The following is a 21,257-nucleotide window of genomic DNA, read 5'->3' as shown; positions in this document are numbered from 1 at the left end:
CCACGAAAAAGAAGAGCCTAGTAGGCCTTTCGAGTAGCTCACAAAGGATCTCGCGACTGTCATCATCTTTATTAAGTACGCAGTACCTTTCAGCCGGAGAGCTGGATTTCCAAGTCTCTTCATCAGTCGTTCCGCTTAATCGGGCCCCGAAATCTTCCGTCCAACGAGAATTACCCAAATCATCGTTCCCCGAAAGCGGCCACCAAAAACGTGCCCATAAACTTCTCTCGAGTCCTCCGGTACAGAAACGACGTTTTCTGCATTTATGGTAGACGTGCTCCTGTCGTTGAATGACACTGCTATCAGCCAGCCAAAATCGCCCGTATCAATCTCTTCAACGGACAATTGAAATTGACACCGAGTCAAGGGGAGGAAGGTCTCACACCCGCATGCCTAAATTGTATCAGCGAATCAGTCGCGGTCCTCGATCCATTCGGGCCGATTTCCACGATTAACGCGGTGTTCACATCCAACACCGTCATCCAATAAATTCTCAAATATTAATCACGACCTTTTTTCCTTCCTACCACCCTCACTGGGGTTGCTTTGTGTTATTTGAAAATTTATGGCCCTTTAGACAAAAAAAAAAAAAAAGAAAAGGAAATATATTAGGTTGATTTTATTGGAGCTTTTAGAGTTCGATACCTGCGTTTCTTATGATGAGCATTGTGGCAAGAATGGAAGGTTATATGGAGCGATTGATACGCTAAATAAAGCGTTTTTAAACATGAAAAATGATTTGTTTTCTACTTTTGAGTTTCAGGACGGTGGTTAAATCGAATCTTTTTGACAGATTTTGAGGTTTAGCTTCAAGTAGACGTATGAAATATACATACAAGTTACTTACTCGTACTGCGCATTTACTGGTCAAAATCCAGAAGGTGTTCATCAAAGGTGCTATAACAAATAAACGTAAGAATACACGATTAGTCAGTTGCACACAATGCTTAGTTCGTGTTTCATTAATTGTCGTAATGTTATTCAAATGAAGTTTAAGTATCTTTAAGTCGAGTGCATCGCATTTTGACACGCAATAAAAAATAAAAAATAGAAACCCATGAAACGCCCCGACCTCTGAAGCAACTTTATCCAAATAGTTTCTATTTTTCAGCTGAACGAAACAATGTTTTCCCTTTGCGCCAAAAATGCTTTGCTAGCAACATATTAAAAAGAAAGAGGAAAGGAAAAAGAAAGAAAAATAGATCTCATACAACGTTGCATCGTTCTTCTTCTTGGGGGCAGCACGGAGGTGTAAAACGCGGAGTTTTCTCGGCGACGTAAATGCCGTAAGCGCGATAAATTTCCCGTCGGGAAGGGAATTCCAAAAGTTTCCGATTCAAAAGACGCCGCGTGGAGAAGCGGGGATGCGAAGGCGCGGCCATGAATTATGCATGAAAGCTTCGATTCGCGGATTAAGCGAGCGCAACCCGTGGTTCTAGTGTCTATTCTTCGTCCTGAAAGCCGAAGCTAGCCAACCGGAGCTGTCCGTGGCGAATGTTGAAAGATTCGGACCGTAGAGAATGGATAAAATCGTCAAAGGGACCAGAATCTATGAAAGCATCGCCAAAACGATCCAGTTTCCTTTGAATAACTCCATCCCTGCACGACTGCTCTTACTACATCAAACTGTATCACGATTGAAATTACATTCGTCATGTTTCTGTCTTATCAGGTATGTATCGAGTTGCTAAAATATTGACATTCCTAGTTTCAGTATTCTTCCAACAAAACGACGATGTATTTCTTCGGAACTAATTAACCCTACGTGTAACTTAATATAAAAAATAATAAGGTAATAAATATTTTACAGCGATTTCTAATATTCCCGATCGTTAAATCTTGCCAGCGTACTTCCACGAAACCATTTAGTTTCTCCTCCGCGTATCGATAACGATCGGAGGGCATTATCCTCAGAGAATAATTTATCATACGAAGAAACACCAACCATACTATTTCAAGCGGAGCCGCCGAAAAAATGTGGAACTAGCGAAGATCGATCAGAAATTTCTATCACGAATGAAGGCGAACCGGTACCGGGGACCGTTTCGGCGGCTCAACCACATCAAAAACCGATCGCGCGGGACTCCAAGACGCATCATAATTATCATGGAGCCCCGTTTGCGCGGGTGGAATACGAAGCAGCCGGGGCAGCCAGCAAGTCTCTTCTCTCTCGCGGTATCAGGCATTTCTATTTACGGCCATGGGCTCCCGGGGCCGACGAGTTATGATATTGTTTCGGCTGCTTCTCGGAATCTACGCGATCGGTGACTCGGATAAACCCAGAAAGGGAGAGAAAAAGAGAGAGGGAGCGAAATCTGCCTGCCTCCGCAACCCTATCTCGGTGCTTTCTGTACCTTCCGACCGGTTGGACCGTGGACAGAGGGAAGCGGGGTCAGACGGAGGTATACACTTTTATTTCTTCATCAGGCAACGCTCAACTTGCCTACCTTTTATGATCGCCTGACTGCTTCATCAGTTCACCAACTTTCCGAACGCTGTATGCCCAGTCAGGTTCCTGATTTCATGGTGTTCCTTCCTCTCTCCCTCTCGCTCTTTTTTTCCCTTCCGTTCTATCTTCCTCGCTTCCACCTTTTTCTTTCGTCTCTGTTTTCTCTGGCTCGTTGCTTGTTGCCGCGGAACGGATTTTTCTTTGTGCTCCACTGGAACGTTTGGATCGCGGATTTCACGGCAATTTGGAAATTGTTACGCGACAGGCTCGACCGTGCTTGCAACGGGCCACGAGCCAGTGAATCGCGGAAATTTTTCGTCCCACGTTCATCGAATGAAAGAATTTGTATCAACTTTGCTGCTCGAGCTACGTATCGCATTTACGGATCAAGTTTAAGGCCGGAATATCATGTCCATTCTCTTTAGAACTTGTTTGAAATGTTTGTTGTGAATTAATTATGCCATAGAGAATTATGCCATTCGACCACCTGCATCGCTATTTTCACGTTCACAAATATCCTTCCGAAGGTTCTGAAGAAACATAATGTAACAAAGATATCGACTACAAGAAAGAAAATAAAAAGAAGATGACTGCGCTTCTCGTAAAATGACAAAGTTTCTTTGTACACCGATTGGATCTCCCAATATACTAAACGAAACTAAACTATTACAATTTTCTATGTACGAGCCCTAAATGTAATGTATACACAAGTATGTTTGGAGTAACTAAACAATACAAAAATAATAATCAAAACCTCTCTGATATATCTTCCAAATTTTATAGCAGTATTTCGATTAATTTGAAAAAGACCGGTCAATCTTCGCTCCCATTTGCTGAAGTTACTCCGAGTAATCGTTGTCAAAGGTTCTCAATAACTTTGATATCAAGTTAAGTAATTAAGCTCAATTGATTAATAATTATGCATAGTAGGTGATTATGGTCGAACGATTAAATTCGGAAAATAAGTTGACCGTGGCCGACTGCGCGAAACGTCGCGATAAATATCTCGGTATTTAAGAGAAGGATATCCAGCCGACGAAAACGCACGTGAACCCGGCGAGGCGGCACTGTCCCTAGAAACGAAGTGCAGTAAAACGAAACAGCGATGACGCGCACACGTGTTCGACACGATTACTATTCCGCGGCCGTGCCTGTCCGGTGACTTATGTTAATGTTGTAATTATATCATCCTAATCTACCGAGTCGCCGCGTATACATAGCCTACGTGTCCACATCCTATCAAATACCCATCTTGAAAACTGCTATACGTGCCAGAATGCAAACTCCACAGTTGCGAGGCGAACTCGCGTTTCTCTGAATCTCACGGACACACTTTGCCCATTTCAACTTTTCAGTCTCCTTCGTTTCGTTCCGTCTATCCACTCCTCTCTGTGTTGAAAGAACCGTCGTGCTAGGGCGGATAAGTGGTTGGAAAACCTCTGGACGGAAGTGGGTTATGTGAACGCGAAGGGGTTTGACCTAGAAAAGTTCCATCGTAGTTCGGTGGATCGTCGAAGTTCCGCTTTTGAAGAAGATCGAGCCGTTTCGAATTATTGCGCTTGCTCTCCTGCCAATAAGTTGAGGCGGTTCCTCCAGTTAGAAGGAACGTATTAAGATTCTCGATAATGAGAAGTTTCGTTAAATAACATTCCTTGGAGATCATTGTTGTAGCTATGTGATTGACGAAAAGTTTTCAATTAATCTGATTTTTAGAAGCTCGATTGTCAATATCATAATGTTCGATATCGTTTGTACGTAAAAGAATGAAATATACTTTCAGAAATCATATTGCAAGATACATTTTTTATACATTGACATTAACAAAAGCTACAAACATACCTACAGAAACGTTTAAATCATAATTTAACATAAAAGTATCATGTGTAATGTTGAAGTGAACTTTTCATCAATTATTCGCAACTTTAGGTGCAACATAACGATACCTAATTAACCCTACGATTATGTTTGATCCTATCAACGTTGTCAAAGTTGTACAACCTTCGTTGCTGGAGAACTTAAGCACAATCAAATTCCAATAATTCATGGTACCCTAACAGTTTTCCTAACCACAAAACGGGCCGTTTTAACCCTGAACAAAAGTTGATGCAGAAAAGGAGCGGTAGTTGAGAGAGCAATGGCGAATATTCGGCGGAGAGAAAGAGAGGCAAAGTTCCCAGAGAGTTATCCTAGGTTAGTTATGGCGGCGACAGTCCCCGCGCGCGGTTACAGAAGTATTTGAATGGCTGTCGGCCCTTGTAAGACGTCAAAAAGTCAAAGGGAAACCACTAAAATCAGTTAGGGATCTCAACTATGCGTGAAAGTAAGAGGGGACAAGAGAGAACAGACTCCAACGACGAGGAAGGGACTAGGAGATCACACGAAAGGATCGGCGGAGTTTATGGAAATTTTTTTTCCCTCAGAAAAGGACCGTTACACGCATTTCGCCTATTTCCGTGGCACGACCACTTATTGGCTACATTTTGTCCTTAAGACAATAGTTTGTCGTTCTTTACGACCCCACCGATATCTCAGTTCGAGAATTATTGTCCGGGAATGTGTCCTTTAGCTTGTAAATCGTGATATATGTCCCGACCCACGCGACCTACAGGAAACGAGGAAAACGAGAAGCTGAAATCTCAATGCGCTATCAATACAACGCTGCACTTTTTCTTTGCGTGTATCGTACGGAAGAACATCATCTAGATATTCTGATCGTGATATTCGTCATTGTTATTTGTGTAATGTATGTTGAAACGAAAAACGCGGTTTTTAATAATTAACCCTCTATAACTGAAATTTCGTTCGCTTATAAGAAATAAAAATTGTTCATTTCGACGATGTGATTTGGATGAAGTATACGTTTACTTTCAAGGCTGATACAACTAAGAATTATTTTCACGAACTCGTATAAAAATTTCATCGGTGGAAATCAATCTAGATTCACACGTTCTTATCTGAAGAACAGAAGAGGGAGAGAGACAAGATTAACTAATTCTACACCATAAAGATCAATTAGTAACAATGGTGTTCAATCTGCACCGCCATTGAAGAAATTAGAAAAGTTGAATGGCACGTGCCGTGCCGCATGTTTCCCTCATCGACAGCGAAACGAACGCTTCAAGTACATCAGAATTCATTTGATCGCGTTCCAAGAACACGCGCACAATTCTGTACAGCATGTTACCCCATACACAGCAAGGAAGGGAAAACGAGAGAACGGAAGAAGGAAAAGGACATGGCCGGTAGAGCCGCGGCGTTGCGAAGATGCGGATACATTTTTTACAAAACGTTTCTCATTCCGCGGCGCATTACTAGAGGAACGAGAGAGGGATGATGCGCGGGGAGAAGCTTGGACAAGGAGCAGACCACGAACGGAAAAGAGGGAGTGGGAGGGAAGGCGAGCCTGAACATTTCGTGAAACAAGGAAAAATGCGACTCCACCGAGGCACGACCGCAGCATTTTTGTCTTTACAAAATTATGTATTCCGCAGGCCTCCGCCATATCTCTCAAAGCATAACAAGTTCCCTCTGTGTCTCTCTTGCCTCCCCCCACCCACCCTCCCTCCAACTCACCCCCCTCGACCCACGACCACTATTTCTTCCTTCTTCGCTCTTCTCGACTACGACCCACGAGATACCACCGTCCTTCTTTCATCTTCCACAGCTCGTTTGCTCTTTCTACCAGCCCCTCTCCTCTTCCTTTTCCGGCCGTGTGCTCGTGGATCTCCTCGTCCCATCCGCGCACACACCCACGGCGCGGCGTGCCACGTCTTTCCGCAGATCCACGTCCATCGTTTTCCTACGACGTAAAGTCCGTACGAACGCGAGCCACAGCTACCGAAATCGAATATCCTGCGGGAGGAGAAGCTCGACCGTGGGATAGTTCAGCCTGTTCATCGTGAACACCAATCCTACGCTTTGATTTTCTCGCTACCTTCTACCTGGTTATTAATCCCTTCAGCTGCCCTATACTGGATTGAAGCGCTTCCATGTCTCTACCGTTGGATTGGAAGGTTCTTAAATTTCCCGAGTCTAAATCGACTCTTGGTTATGTTTGCACTGCTGTTTGTACTGCTGTTAAGTTCGTTAGACTCGAAGGGGTTTCGCTGGGTTTTTAAGTCGGTTCGGTGTCGTGTTTCTTTGTCGATGATGGTCCTCATATAGTAGCAATATAGTAGAAGCATTTTATAAATTAAGGTCTTTGTCCTAATCAAGATGTATTAGTTTCGAATCTTCAATATTGTCATGATTATCGACTAGAGTCGAGTATGGATTTTACAACAAAAATTAATGAAATATTATTTTTGTTATGTTAGTAGAAAAATTCAGTAACTTTAAATATTTGGCTAGAAATAAACAGTCAAAAAAGATTGACCCTTACATGGAGTGGCCGTAACGTTACTAATCGTCGTAGCATTAAACAGATGCGTTGCAAGTAACTTACACTATGAATCTAGAAAGTTGTATCGAAATCTGCATGTCACACTTAGCTGATATTCCTGTTACTGATTCATCTAAGTTGCTCAATGGTTCGCACAATACGATTTCAGCGAAGTAAGCCTTTAAGCCTACCGTCATGTCAGAGGAATCCACGATCTCATTGAGAGACGAGCCAGTTAACACGAACCACGGTTGCCACCGTAAAATTTTCGTTTCCAGATCACAGGGGATCTGGTTTACTGGCGGAGCAGCTTGGAATCGGCGCGAACATCGCCAGTTTCCACGATGGCCCATGTTGTGGAGCCTCGTAACGGTATCCAAGACAGTTCGTGAAGATTTCAGCTCTCGATCGGCCGATGTTCGAGGAATTCGACTGTCGGCCTCGCGATCGGCAATGGTAGACGTTTTGTAGGACCGTTAGACGGTTGTTGACGAGCAACTGTTTGGACATTATGCCCCGCTTCTCTGTAATCTGACCGATCTCAGCCGGTGTTCCTTACGGGGGTTGGGGCGGCTGGTCGTGTGGCGATCCATTACACCTTCCACGCGGTATCTTCTCGCAGCATCTAAGACAAAGTCTCTGAAGAAGGCGAACAGGAGAAAGGGAAGAGAAAAGGTATCCGTGTCAAACGAGGAGGGCCACGGAAACTCCCCGCACCCGACGACATTGACGGATTCTCGTCGCGGGCTCGATGCGATCAACGCCATGCCTATCTATCATTCCATTCGAACAGTGCTCGCTAACTCCTATTAGAGTGAATGATCGCGTGGAACGTTTCTTTATGCTATTCGAGGGATTGTCTCGTTACTTAACAGAACATACAGCGCGCAGTTACAACGATGATACGATCTCAAGAGATAGTGCAAGTGCACGAAGGTAAACGAATAGTGGAGTGAAACAATTTGGAGAACATTGACATCGACTAATCGAAAAGTTTTACTTTCACTTGCGATCGTAGATAATCCCAACGAAATTTCAAAATTGTATTTGTTCCTTCGGAATTACTATATCACTGAAATAAGTTTCGAACGTTTTACTCGACGAATGGTAATCTAATAAAGACATTGCTGAGTATCCCAAAATTTCATGCTTTTTGAAGGTTTAGAAAAGCGAAAGAATGAAGTTTGAACATAAATGATTCAATTAGCATGTGGTGGATTAAGAACACAAACTACGTTTTCTGCAATAAATAAGAATTTCATTAAAACTTTTGTGAAAGATGACGCCTGATATATTTTAATGACGCTGAATCGAAAACACACGAAGCCATTTGTAGTGTTAATATTTTCTGAAATCTTATTCCTGGGTCCCTACTGTCAGTCATTCTCGTCAGAAAAGCACGTCGTTAATCGGACCCAAAAACACACCTAACGAAAATCCTGATTCCCGGGGATTTTCAAATTTCATAAACAACGTTCGTTGAAACACGATATTTGCGGCTGTTATCGTCCCGTGGTATCTCCGTCTAACCTCTCGAAATTTCATGAAAAAAGCAATCGCCGCGAGGACCCGTTGTAATTCGCGATTGGCCTCGTCGAGGAACGACTTTATTGGAGCTCCATTAAACGGGAAAAGCAGCGAACATCGTGCACGTATATGACCGTCATAAATCGATCGTTGCGCAAATTGCCTTGGCCCAACATCTGGCATCGTGTTTGCCTATCAGTCGGATCACATTCAACGGCGGTGAAGGACAGAGGAACCGGGAGGAGATCAGAATTCGATAAAACCGCTCCAGACCCCGGTGTAAAGTGCTTTACCACGCTCCGGAGCAGGAGGTAAATTGCGCGTAGTGCTGCGTTCGGGTCTTGTAGGAACGAGTTTCGCATTTTACAGGCGTGTGATCGTTCTACTAAACGACCAATCGAATCGTACTGGATCCCCCGTTTATTCGCTCCTCGAATGGATCCGTTGTCGGGCTATTTACTCTTCGAGCCACGAAGAACGAACGCGCGAGCAACTCTGTTCTCCGTGGTCATCCCGTCGTGCTTTTCTTGCGCGCCAATGCGTCATGGCCACGGCCACGTTAACGTTCGTGTTTTCTGAAGACGTTGCTTGCCTTTGGATAGTTCCTTCAATAGGCTATGAGTAATGCTCCGAAGAACATTTTTCTGACTGTCCTCTTCTCGATTGCCCGCATCTCTCCCACAGATTCCACGCTTTGCCAGAATTAAGTTCGCCGAATGCGGGAACGTCATATTGGATGAAACGTCGGTTTACGTCGATAAAGGGTTGTTGTCAGACAGTTTCAATTATATCGCGTTTAACTTTATAATTTTTTCTGCTATTTTCTTTCATTAGCGCGAATGAGTTTTATGCTTATAAGTTTTATATCATCAGACAAATATTTCTTTCAAATTAGATTCTCGACAAAATGTTTGATCTAGTGCGGTTAATTGATAAGAATGAAACATACAAAAATTCCTAAATCAGCCTACTGTCACAGACGTGGAAAATTGATTTACTTTTATCGAATTTTCAATTCTTTGCGCTTCTATTATTCGTCTCACTTATATAAATTGACAATTATAACTGGGATTTAGAAATACACAATATTATTCATGACATAACTTTTCACTTCGATGTCCATAGAAATTTTGTATGAAAATAATATCACAGAAAATATGTTGCATCAGCCGTTACCATAGAAGGAAGTGTTATATTTATATGGATATAATTACCGGGCGCAAGAAACTACCTATTTGCCTCTTTATTACTTTCAGACTCCAATCGACTTGACTTTCTATAACATCGTAGCGAAAACGATGTTTAATTAACAGTAACATCAGCTTGTAATTACTTATTACGTATTTTAATGTGTTTCCCACGTAAAAAGATTCCAGCAGGACTAACACGGTTTTTACGAAACTGTCCTGTGATCCAAGCTAACCGATAGCGTCTAGCTTCTACTAGCCGATCGTTAGATATACGGAAACTTTAACGTGGTTCAGCATCACGGCTGTCAGTTATAAGATAGCGACACTATATGATAGTCACGATGCTCGTTCGAATTTCAATTTTATACAACGGTGTTAATCCACTCGTTGCTAATTGGAAAATTAGTTTGGGCATACGCGAGCAGATCGGCGAATCAGATGGTGATTCGAGGATCCGAAGAACGTCACGAACCTTTTATTCGTTTCTGTTTTGGCTCGCTTGAACCCTGTGAGAAAACGTTCAATTAGCCACGAATGAGAATCGACAGGACGTCTGAAATGACCGTCATAAAGTCTTCGACGAATTATCGTGTTTTCAGGATCCAGTTGAGTCCTCGAAGCGAGAGGCTATCGATAGAGATTGGTATCGGGGAGTCGATTTAAGGTCATGCCCGGAATTCCTGATGATTCTATTTCAACCTCGTTGCCTTTCCAGCCTGATCCTGGCCCATCTTTATGTCATCAGCTTTCTCGATAACTATACCGGGCCATCCCATCTCCCCGGCTAATAAAAGTCTCGATTTTAACAGCATGACGGTTCTACTACGGTTCTGATATGTTGATACGTCAAGAATAATGACTTTAACAGGATACACTGGCTTTAGACCGCTCGAAAGTTTAGTATTTGGGCTTTCTTGTTCTTCGAATCGATGATAAGTCCTAAGCTCAAAGGTATTTGAGTTTAATTTGTATGTTTCTCGCCATACGTACAATTGGTAAATCTCATCGCATAAAACGCAGCAAAAAAATTATTATGAAATACTGGAAACCATTATGTAACTCAACCTATACTCTTGAAGATCATCCGTGATCCAACAACATTGAACAGTAACAACGTTAGAGTTTTAAAGACAACGTTCTGCAAGTAGATTGATAATGGTCAAAGATACACTCTATAAATTATGTTTTACGATACCAAAAGAACCATAGGCGCTAAAAAATCAAATTAAGCGTCAGAACGAACAAATTAACGCAGATTGGAGGTTTGAGCGGATCAGCGCGCGAATAGGCCACGTGCAGAGGTGGTCGGGGCAGCATAGACAAGCGTCCATTAACAATTATAATAAAAGAGCCGGCGTGCGGACACCAGAGGAGACGAACTCTGCTCGGTCCAGGGATAATTTTAATTTAAACAAATGGTCAAGAGGGCGGCATCTTTGTCCGCGTCTTGTATTATTTATGCCCGACTACTCAGAGTGCACGTGCGCCGCTGTGTCATCGGCGGGACGGGTGCGTTGCCTCGTGTCGTGTCAATGTTTTCCTGAACCCACCAGGTATACGACGTACCTGCCCGACGTATTCTCTCTATCCCTCCTACTTGCTTCTTCGTTGTTCTCCCCCCTCCCCTTGTCATCTCTTCGTCGTTCTCTGCCCCTTTTGCCCTGATTTATGCGATTGCGACTAGAGATGCCTCCTCCGCTCATTAGCAACTGGGTTCTTGACCCCTTCGCTCTTCATGGTTAGACTTTGCACTGTTTACAAGGTAAACAGTGTTCCCAGTGTCTTTGAATTTTTTGTTTGAATCAAAAGAGAATTACGTATATGGTTAAGGAAATTTGGAAGAAGTTTGCTAATTATTTCGAGAAGGAATTCTTGGTACATGATTGGCAAACTTGAAATTCAAATTTAACCATAGAATTATATACGTATAATTTTGATTGTGATCATTAGGTCGCAAATTCTTATGTAATTTCATACTTTCACAAACATAACTAAGAAAAATGTAACACTTTACGTATATATTTAAGCTTTGAGGTTACCGATGGAAAACTTGTAGTTTGAAAAATGAGAATAAAATGAAATAATCGGAAGAGTTTCGTTAGTGAAACAGTTCTCTATAGCATCAATATAGAGCTACAAAGTCAAATTTTATAAAACTCCATAGTTATATTCTCGGTATATTCTTTGGAAGTGATTCAGACGAATCGGATATAAAACTAAAATTTGGAAAATAGATTGCTCAAAGTATGTAATTCCGTATTGGGTTTGTAATTGCACGTCACCGATGACGTGATGAAGTTTTCAGATCGCAAAGAGACGCCGATAAGGGGACACGAGGTTCGCAATTTGCGGGGAAATGAAGGAGTTAGGCCGCTCGTTGCAGGCCGAAGCGACCGTTTGACATTCCAGTCGTTGTTATTATCGGCAGACCGGCGGATCTGGAGGGACTCTGATGACTCAGAGCTACCGAGCCGTTCTGCTAATTTTTCAATTTATTCCTCCAATTACGCCGGGTACGCGATACGCCGACAATTGGCCGTTATTAGTTTCGAAACGCGACGTTCAGGCCGGGGTTTCCGTCGTCAGAACGAATTCGCAACTTACGAAGCTCTGACGTCTTCTACCACTCCTCAACCGCTTTTAGCAAACTTTCCCTTCGGCGAAATTTGAAAGAACCTTCTTACAAGTTGCTGCAAATTTTTTGTTAACAATAAAATTGTTAGGTTTTCCTAGCAAGTTAATTTTTGAAAGTTTTTTAAACAGATGAAATATCTTAATTTAGAAGATGGTAATATTTCCGGAATTTTCTGAAAATTTACTACTAGATGGATTCCTGAGTACATCAATTCTTCTTTGCAACATTTCTCTAGAAAGAAATTGTGTATGTTAAATGTACACTACGATTCCAAACTTGCAATCCAAACTTGCAAATTGACCCTTCCACATTGTCCATTTATTGTAATTTATTATTCTATCCGACGAATAAATCACGTAAAGGTTTCACAACCCACTTAATGCACCAATTATTTACGACATTAGCAAAATAAAAATCTAAAAAGGTCCGATACTAAAATACAAATACGATACAAATCATCCAAAAGCTATCAAATATTAACTAATCATTCCTTATCGTCGCACATTCAAACTATTATCATTGACGACCACTTAAACTCAGAATTCTTCCATTTAGAATCTTAGATCTTGGAGAACTGCATGGAGGACCAATGGCCTCGCGAGAAGCACGGAATCTTCGGGAAAAAGATGCAAAAAGTGTTGGACGCGGTCGCGGTCGCGAAGAAGAAGTGGAAGAAGCATCGCGAACGCGAAAGGAAACAAATAGGAGAAAAAGGCGAAAAAACGAAAAGGAAAAGAAAGAAACGAAGAAAAAGAGAGAGAGAGAGAGAGAGAGACATTTGCTCGAAGAGTGAGCGGGTCTCGTGAGGAGCGAGGAGGACGGTGAGAATAGCTGAAATCACGATGTGGATGGAGCAAGAAGACCCATCCAGTCGGCAAAGGAGAAAGAGAACACGCGAGAGCTGGAAGGAGGGGGGCGAGCGTGTCCCGAGCTACCACGCGGCGTCTATAGGCCCTTTGATCTTTGCCGCTCTTCGCTTCTGCCTCGCTCTATCGACACTTCATACTTCTACGGCTGATCGCAGCCATAAAACATTATACCAGGGCTCGGCAGAGAACCGCGAGACCTTCGTTCGACGGTGCCCCATTGTGTCCGCCCAGTGCACAACCTCTGTCTGCCTTTCCTCGCTCCCCCGCAAAACCGTCATCACGAAACCTAGCGAAATAATTAAAATGCGACGCTCCATCGAAAAGCCAGCAACCCGAGTTTTTATGTTCCTCTCCGTCGCGGACTGAATGTCTGCAACGGTAGACCTTTCCTCGAAGACCTGTCCTGTTGCAGGTGCGAAAAGTATTAGAGAGGAGCGTGAAGATGATGTTTGTTTACGAAATTGGCGTACGTCGGAATATTTTTGGTAATAAGACGGGGTAATCGGGGAATTTTAATGGACAGTGAAATTTGTTTACGCTATTCATGCTTTTGTTGGCTCGGTGGTTAATGCGTTTTATGTATAAATTAATACGATGCTTGTGGATTTATCTATTTCTAATGGGATTCAAAGTTCGCTTACGTAATTTCATATGATTTTTACTTCTATAACTTGATTATTAGTTTTGATTGTTTAAAAAGTACTGGTACGGTGGATGCTGATAGTCATTTGAGGCACTTGCATTTTCTTTGCATTTACTAAAGATTCAATCATTAGTGTCCTCCTACGAAGTGATTTGTATTTATCTTCACATGTTATATAAAAACTTTTGAAACCTAATAACGTGTTATTTATTATATTTTGTAGAACATGTACTTTTTTCGCTATTTCGTCACGAAAAATTTTTATTTTTAGAGACAATTGTTCAATGATTGCTTTGAAATATAATCAATATCATAATTAGTATTTTGGTTATTCAATACCAAATAACAATTAAAATCATATTAGAAATCAGTTCGTCAGAAATGTAATTTCCTTGTTCGTACGTCGCTTATTGTCAGTATCAGTTGAACGATAGCTTCCGCGAAATAGCAAAGAATTGCCTGCGAGTTTTTGCTGCACAACTTTTACCTGTGGAAATAGCGTTGAATTTATGGGCTATTAATATCTGTAATGCTGCGGCTACATAGACACAGACGTATCTATTAATAGGGCCAGCAAAATACTAGCGTGCACCGCAGTTAACGCACCCACCACGCTCAAGAATGATAAAGTTGGCTGTCGCTCGCACTCTATCATGTTGTTAAGACCGAAGGTGCGACATTTCTGCGGCTGGTTTGAACGTTACTCTAAAATAACCGGATCCGAAGAGAAAAAATTGTTACGACTTCCATCTCGAATTGCAGAATTTATTCCGCCGGCAAGATTCATACGATCTCTATTATACACGATTTCTTTTCATTCCACGTTTAAATGACGTTTCATAACATGAAACATCACGCGAAACGTTGCAAAACGTCGATTACACGTCGCTGATTCGATAAATATATACTATACAATCTTTATTTTTCATTACGATCCAACGATCGTTTCTAATGGAAATTCGGTTAATTGGAAAACAGAGAGAAAAGAAGTAAGAGATCTTGCCGTGAACGTCGTCGAAAGAAAGATGAAAGACGTCGATGGAAAGATTTTGTCCGATATTTTACGACGTGGCGCATTCGTGGTCCGCGACCTCGAGAAACACGCTAGGTCGGGTCATTAAGAGGCCACGAGGACTTTTGTTTTATAGAGGGCTTTACGGTTTAAAGGAGATAGTATCCTTCGAACAGGGAAGGTCAGCCGAATTCAAACGGCCGTCTGAAAAGGTCCTTCTTTCCCGAGAAGTGGCCCGATCGTGTTACACCGGCATTTCGGGCCTCGTACCATGGTAATTATCCATCCTCTTGACTATGGAGACACTTTGGATTGGGTTACACTTGTTGGTTTATGCAATTAGTGGGCATCATTTTTTACGCCTGCGAAATAAATTCTATCCCTTGCCATACGCCCGTGCAGAATTCTAAATTTCCAATTTGTATTTAATATTAAGACTTTCTGTAGACGCTGTATATTTGTTTTTAATTATTCTTGTTCTTCCGATATCCATTTCACTACTTAATTCGTTTTACCATACCACCTAATTTATTTCTCTTTTATTAATTAGTCTTGAGAAAAATATATTAGTTGTTAACAAACCTGTTCCCTTCGTCTATGCTTTATATCAAAAATTCATTTCTTTTTAAATTGGAAATTGGTACAATAAAACAATCGATCGCAGATCCTTCGTATCTTGTTATTTATGAGTTTTTAGTAATATAGTGAATCGCCTGTTTATACGAAAATTTCATTTCCAGCATCCCATCGTTTACGTATCTATCAATTAAATCTATCAATTATGCAACCGAAAAGCTAAAAGGATTTCTATAACATCCATTAATCCACTAATAATCTATCCGAGCTGTATTACATTATATCATCTTGTCCCTTGCCATATCCTGCCTGTTTTTCTTTTCAATTGTACGTCAGAGCCGAAGCAAAGCGATAGAGACCGTAGAAGCCATCAATTGTATCCACAACCTCTCCCTTTCGTTGATTAATCGATATTTCTGAAAACGCCCATGGGACCCGAACTCATCTTTCTCGGTCGTCTCGGGAGACTCAGGAGGGACACGAATCATACTGTTACGGATACGATCCGTTAATGACCGAATTAATTTTTCCATGCGACGACGAGTCGTACACACGCCCGAGAAGAGAACGAGAGAGACGGAAGATAGAGAGCGTTATTAATTAACTTGATAGACCATAAATAAAGCTCGACCCGCCCCCTCCACCAACCGCCACCACCACTCTCTGGAGACGAATATAAATAAATAAATGTCTCCGCACAATGCGTTATGTTAATTGGGGCGTTGTCTCACGGCATTCGCACGCACCTATTCTCATTAGCCTTTTACTATCGAACAGGACTCGTTACATTTATTTTATAACCGCGTTCCTCTTCCGGTCCCAGCATGAGTTACCATCCCACCTACGATGTCGTGTTGCACGTTTATTAATGGTTGCAGCTTTTCTTTCTTCCATATGTCGATCAGTTCACTATCTCGTTGGTGGTTCTCGTTGCGAGAATGGAATTAGATTTCTACATAACTTTTAACACCTTGAAGATTGCAAATACAGTTGTTGATAGCGTAACTTATATTTAAGAAGTAGTGAAGCTATCGATGAAGCTACACAGATATAATGAAGTTTATATTTTCTTAAATTTTTTCAGTACAAGTAGTATTGAAATGGTGTTTAATATATTAGATAATTTATACTTACTTATTAAACGATTATTTTCTCAGCAGATCATTTCCAACCTATTTCAAGTTTTTAAGTTCTTCTCAGCACTCTAATAAACAGAGTAATACTTTGCGGGACTACTTACAAGAATATCCTATAAAGAAGAATTATAGTAAATCTCTATTTATTAGGACGAATTGAACTTCTACCAAATGAATTCATCTATTTGAATAAAAAATCGTAATGGACAGAATCAATGAATGTCTATTACATAAATCGTTTATCTTCAGACATCCAGATAAATAGAGCATTCATCTGTATTTACATCACATAAATAAATTCTTTCAGAACTATTACGCTTTTAGATTTAAGTTACGTAACATGACATATGGTAAGAATAACAGTAACCTAAGCTGCAAGTAACTTACACAGGTCTTTGATCCGTTAATATCTTGGATTTATTGAAGACACGTGAGACACTATTATTTTGCTGGTTAGAAGAATTGTTAGATGACAAGGATCGACGAAAGATCGTGGAATCGCAACGCGTACACGAAACGCAAGAGAATTCGGCGATGGCCTGAGAAGTGGCAAGTAACGACTCGCGTCAAAAACGCGACAGATCGTCGTGCATCAAGCGTGGCCGTAACAGGCGCTTCGCGACGCGCTCGTTACGAGTCGGCCTTGTTCTGATCCACGTTGCATTTAGTCAGGACCACCCTGTATCCGCAAGACGCATCTGCCCACGTACGTGGACCGCTCCCGACGAGAATATTTATACAGCCATTGTCCCCGAATCTGGCGCCGATAACTCAGTCTAATTATGCGCGCGCACCGAGATGGATCACTAGAAAAAGTACAATAGAAAAACGGAACGCTTAAAAGTTTGGAAATAGATAGAGATCCTAAGAAAGAATAAAGAAAGAAACGTTTCACTCCATCGATCTTATCAAACATATTTGAATCGTCAATAGTGATAATTAGAGCGCGGATTTGTATTCATTTAAAGGAAATTTGGAAGTGCAAAATTACACGACAAAATACACAGAATATAAAAACGTATATAAAATATTCAAAGTATAATGCTTTCTATAATACTTGGTAAGTAAAATAATTGTCTATCGAATCCGTACCTCTGTAATTATATTACCAAAAGTTTAGTGACAATTGAACTGTCAAATATGTATATGTATGTACATACAGCGTATGTTCTTTCTAAATCATATAGAAATTTTCGTACGCAGAATTGAACAATAACAAACTCAAATAATGACAATAGATTACACATATGAATGTAATAATACATTGACATGTTTATTGTATTAATTTTTCTTATGTTACATTCGTGAACATTACAACGAAATCTAACCTTTACTGTATAGGTTAATATTAAAGAGAGGGTACCTGATATTTCACGTTGCTATCGGCTAAATATCAGTTCATATGCAGCAATCAACTCACAACACAAACACACATATACACATAGTCATACACGGAACATTTTAAAAAACATCACAAATTTTATATTCAATCGCAAGAAAATTCAACGTGTCATCAATATCCTCGCCATCTTAGAAATGACGTTTCGCATCTTCGACGTTTGATGTGATTGGTCATTTACAATTATAGCGTCGCTACTAGCGGCGGGCCCATTTGAATTTTAAATTCAAAGCGGTTTGTAGTTTCTTACTGTGTATTAGAAACAGCAAAATTATTTCAAATAATTCGGAATATTTAAAACTTTTGAAATTCTTAATAAGCATAAGAAACGCAAAGATAAAAATGTCTATTATGCATATAATTCGTAGAAATATATTGCATAAAGTATTTAAAGAGGAATACTCTTTGTAATATTTTATTTAATAGATGAAACAAATCGTCGTTTAGGTTTCTATTTTTTAAATTGTGCTCATAAAACAATGAATTTGCATAAATATCCGCAGACTATCGATAAGTTTTGAATTTTGTCTCGAATTTCCAAGCTTCGATACTTGAAAGTATCGAAACTCCCGAAAATCTCCACATTCTCCTATTCGAATTACGTATTATTTATTCCCATTAATTCAAATACTGGAGGTACAACTGAATTACGTGAACGATTTCGTCGAATCAACTCAATTTTTCTGTTTACCAGGTTAACAAAATAGAACTGTTAGCGACTATGAAGGAAGCATTGCACCAACAGTTTAATAGAGCTCTCTCGTGCATCGATGATGCTCGAGGTTGATCAACAAAGGCCAAGCTGCTGCGTCGAAACATAATGGATCATTTTCGCGGCTGTCGAAAGCCATTAAACGGCTCATCATGAATTTCACAGGCCGTTCAGGCAATCTGTAATAATATCGTCGATCGAGCAGCACACGTAACGACGATCGGCCGTATCTGGACCGTGCCCGATTCGTAATAAACTGCGATCAACGACTATGTATGTCCGTTGCGAACGTGTCCGATCGCGATAGCCGGTTTTAGCGCTACGGACAACACTGCTCCGCGTTCTTTGAAAAACCTTCGATGATCATTAAATTATATCGCGAGTGGGTTGTCCATTTGGATTCGTCTGGGATCGATATCAAGAATGACTTTCTGATTCCTCCGGCGACGATTTCGTCGTTGGGAACACGTTTCGCGAAGCTATCGAGTCATAAAAGCAAATTATATGTACTTGGATTCTGCAAGGCCAATCAGGTTTGTCCTAACAGCTTCGGAAAAACTGTTGCTTAAGATAATGTCGTTCACTGGCTATCGTGTACAAGTATATACTACATCTACACATTTGACGAATGTCGAATAATATTCGTTCTTTTATGCTATTTTGTACCTGTACATATCGAATCCCTCTATTTATGGGTTACAAAGTGATACTTAAGAATATGTAGGTTGATTTAATATTTTACAAAATCCCAACTTAAAAAGGTACGAATATAAAGTAACGACTATAGTGAGTAAGATAATATAATAGTAATATAATAGTCGAATGAATATTCTCATTGAACGCCATATGTTTTGTATAATATATTATATGTTCGTACGTTACCATAAATTAAAACCCTTTTTTAATCAAATGGATAAATATGTAAATTAATTCAAATGTAAGAGAAAACGTGGAAGCAGTGTGAAGTATCTACGAATACAAATATTAGCTTCATAGTTGGGAAATGAACACAAATTGCAGTAGACTCTCTGTAGACGGAGCTATTTACTTCCGCACAATAGCTTGCATTTCTACAATTTTCGATGTTCAAACGATCAAATAACACGCTGGGGGTCGAGAGATCAGAATCATTGGCTGAGGGTCAACGACCATATTATGCGTTGGCTCGCTGGTCGCGTTAGATTAGAATCGTTTATCGTCCATCAATGAGAGGAAGTTCTCTCTGCGATCAACGGGATGAACTTCAACCAGAAACGACTTCAGGGTTCAGTTGACTGATCGGGAACAAACTTCTGCACGGAGAACGGAGGTGAAGTCCGCTATGAATTGCCGCGTTTATAAAATTTAAACAAATTAAAATTGGATTTTTTGTAGGCAGGTAAAATGAAAAAATAAAATTGCTTCAGGTAATTTATTTTAAGTAAACTGTAGTCGTACGCACGCAATCAAACAAGCATATTGAGTGCAGTCGAGGTGAACGTAACATCGAAAAGCGGATGCCTGTCGAAAAACTGGTTATTTCAGGGGAACAAGCGTCGACACGAGACGCATGCAGCTTAATTCCATCAAGTGAGCTGGGCCAACGCGCCGGAAGCAGGTTTTATGGGAGCGCACATGTTAACTGAGACAGATCAACATTAATTTCAATAGCACGCGCTCGGTAATGATAACAAACAATTAAGCGAAGTCAAGTCGGCTCGCGGCATGAGATCATCGATGGTGTGAGGGTGTCAGAATTAAATGACACGTAGATGGCGTGTGCTGCCATTACACTCGTTAACGCTCCTCCGCTAACGTAACTAATAGATTATGAACTCTATGAATTAATAGCATCGTCACTGAAACGGTTCTCATTTCTCTGCTTCGAGATGAAGCATCTATCAATCTTCTTTTTAAATTAACATCATATTCCATCGATTTTTCTTTTCAAACAGACCTCTAAATATTTAGTTTATTTACTTGTCACGTTGGCAAATACTCGCACATACAATTTTTTTTTAACCCGTTAATCATATTCCAGAGTTTTAATAAGTATTCTGAACTCTTACGATCTTACATTCTTATACTTAACACCTTATACATATCATATACGCACAAAGACAGTTACAACGACACAATTCTATCTTGTGACATGCATCGTATAGCCGATAATTAAAAAGTTAAGAAAGCTGATATTATCGAAACGAATGCGAAACAACCGTGACGGAAGATCGTCTCTCAATGAATGCAACATGAACAGAGCTCAAACGTCTCAATCTTGCAAGCTGAAAAATTTGCATGAACCACGTAGCAGAGAGACATCTGCGCGACAAGCATAATTACACTGTAGGATCGAAGTAATGCAATTACAGATAAGACGATATTGTGCACAGCTGGTTCTAAACCGAGCATCAATCAGATATTGAGAACCGCATTTGGACGGCGTAAAATAAAACACTACGGTGGATCAATTAGCGAATGACTGCCGCGATAATATCCTGTCTGGAGCGTTGGCCGACTCCGTTCGGTGCAGCGGCAGCAGATCTCCCGGACAATGATGTCATCGTGACATCATAACGTCATTCCGATATACCCTTCGTAACTTGTTGCACTGATCTCGAATGATCGTAACGAATGATATCGTTGCCAATTTTTCTTTTTTTTTTTTGTTATACATACTGTTTTACTTATTCATTCGATTGTGTTACGAGTATTGGATCTTAATTACGTATAAGAATATCTATACGGT

At 40.7% G+C, this 21,257-nt stretch overlaps 1 long non-coding RNA gene across 14 annotated transcripts in view; it reads right to left on the bottom strand.

Annotated features, from left to right (window-relative positions):
- The window catches only part of LOC105666053, a 177,982-nt gene extending 160,029 nt beyond the window's left edge, over window positions 1–17,953 (bottom strand). For 3 of the 14 annotated variants that reach the window (XR_002308030.2, XR_007225037.1, XR_007225039.1), the window contains exons 1-6: window positions 17,782–17,953; window positions 16,806–17,224; window positions 16,417–16,531; window positions 16,029–16,322; window positions 848–897; window positions 87–393 (exon numbers count right to left, since the gene is read on the bottom strand). This is a non-coding gene — a long non-coding RNA (uncharacterized LOC105666053). The remainder of the gene's footprint in view (window positions 1–86; window positions 394–847; window positions 898–16,028; window positions 16,323–16,416; window positions 16,532–16,805; window positions 17,225–17,781) is intronic. The other 11 variants (XR_002308031.2, XR_002308032.2, XR_002308028.2 and 8 more) reach the window with 11 other exon arrangements.
- Window positions 17,954–21,257: the final 3,304 nt, after the last annotated feature.

Source organism: Bombus terrestris, chromosome 9 (assembly GCF_910591885.1).
Source record: "Bombus terrestris chromosome 9, iyBomTerr1.2, whole genome shotgun sequence".
Taxonomy (NCBI): Eukaryota; Metazoa; Arthropoda; class Insecta; order Hymenoptera; family Apidae; genus Bombus; species Bombus terrestris.
The sequence above is the reverse complement of the archived record's forward strand: the minus strand, read 5'-3'. Positions and strand labels throughout refer to the sequence as shown.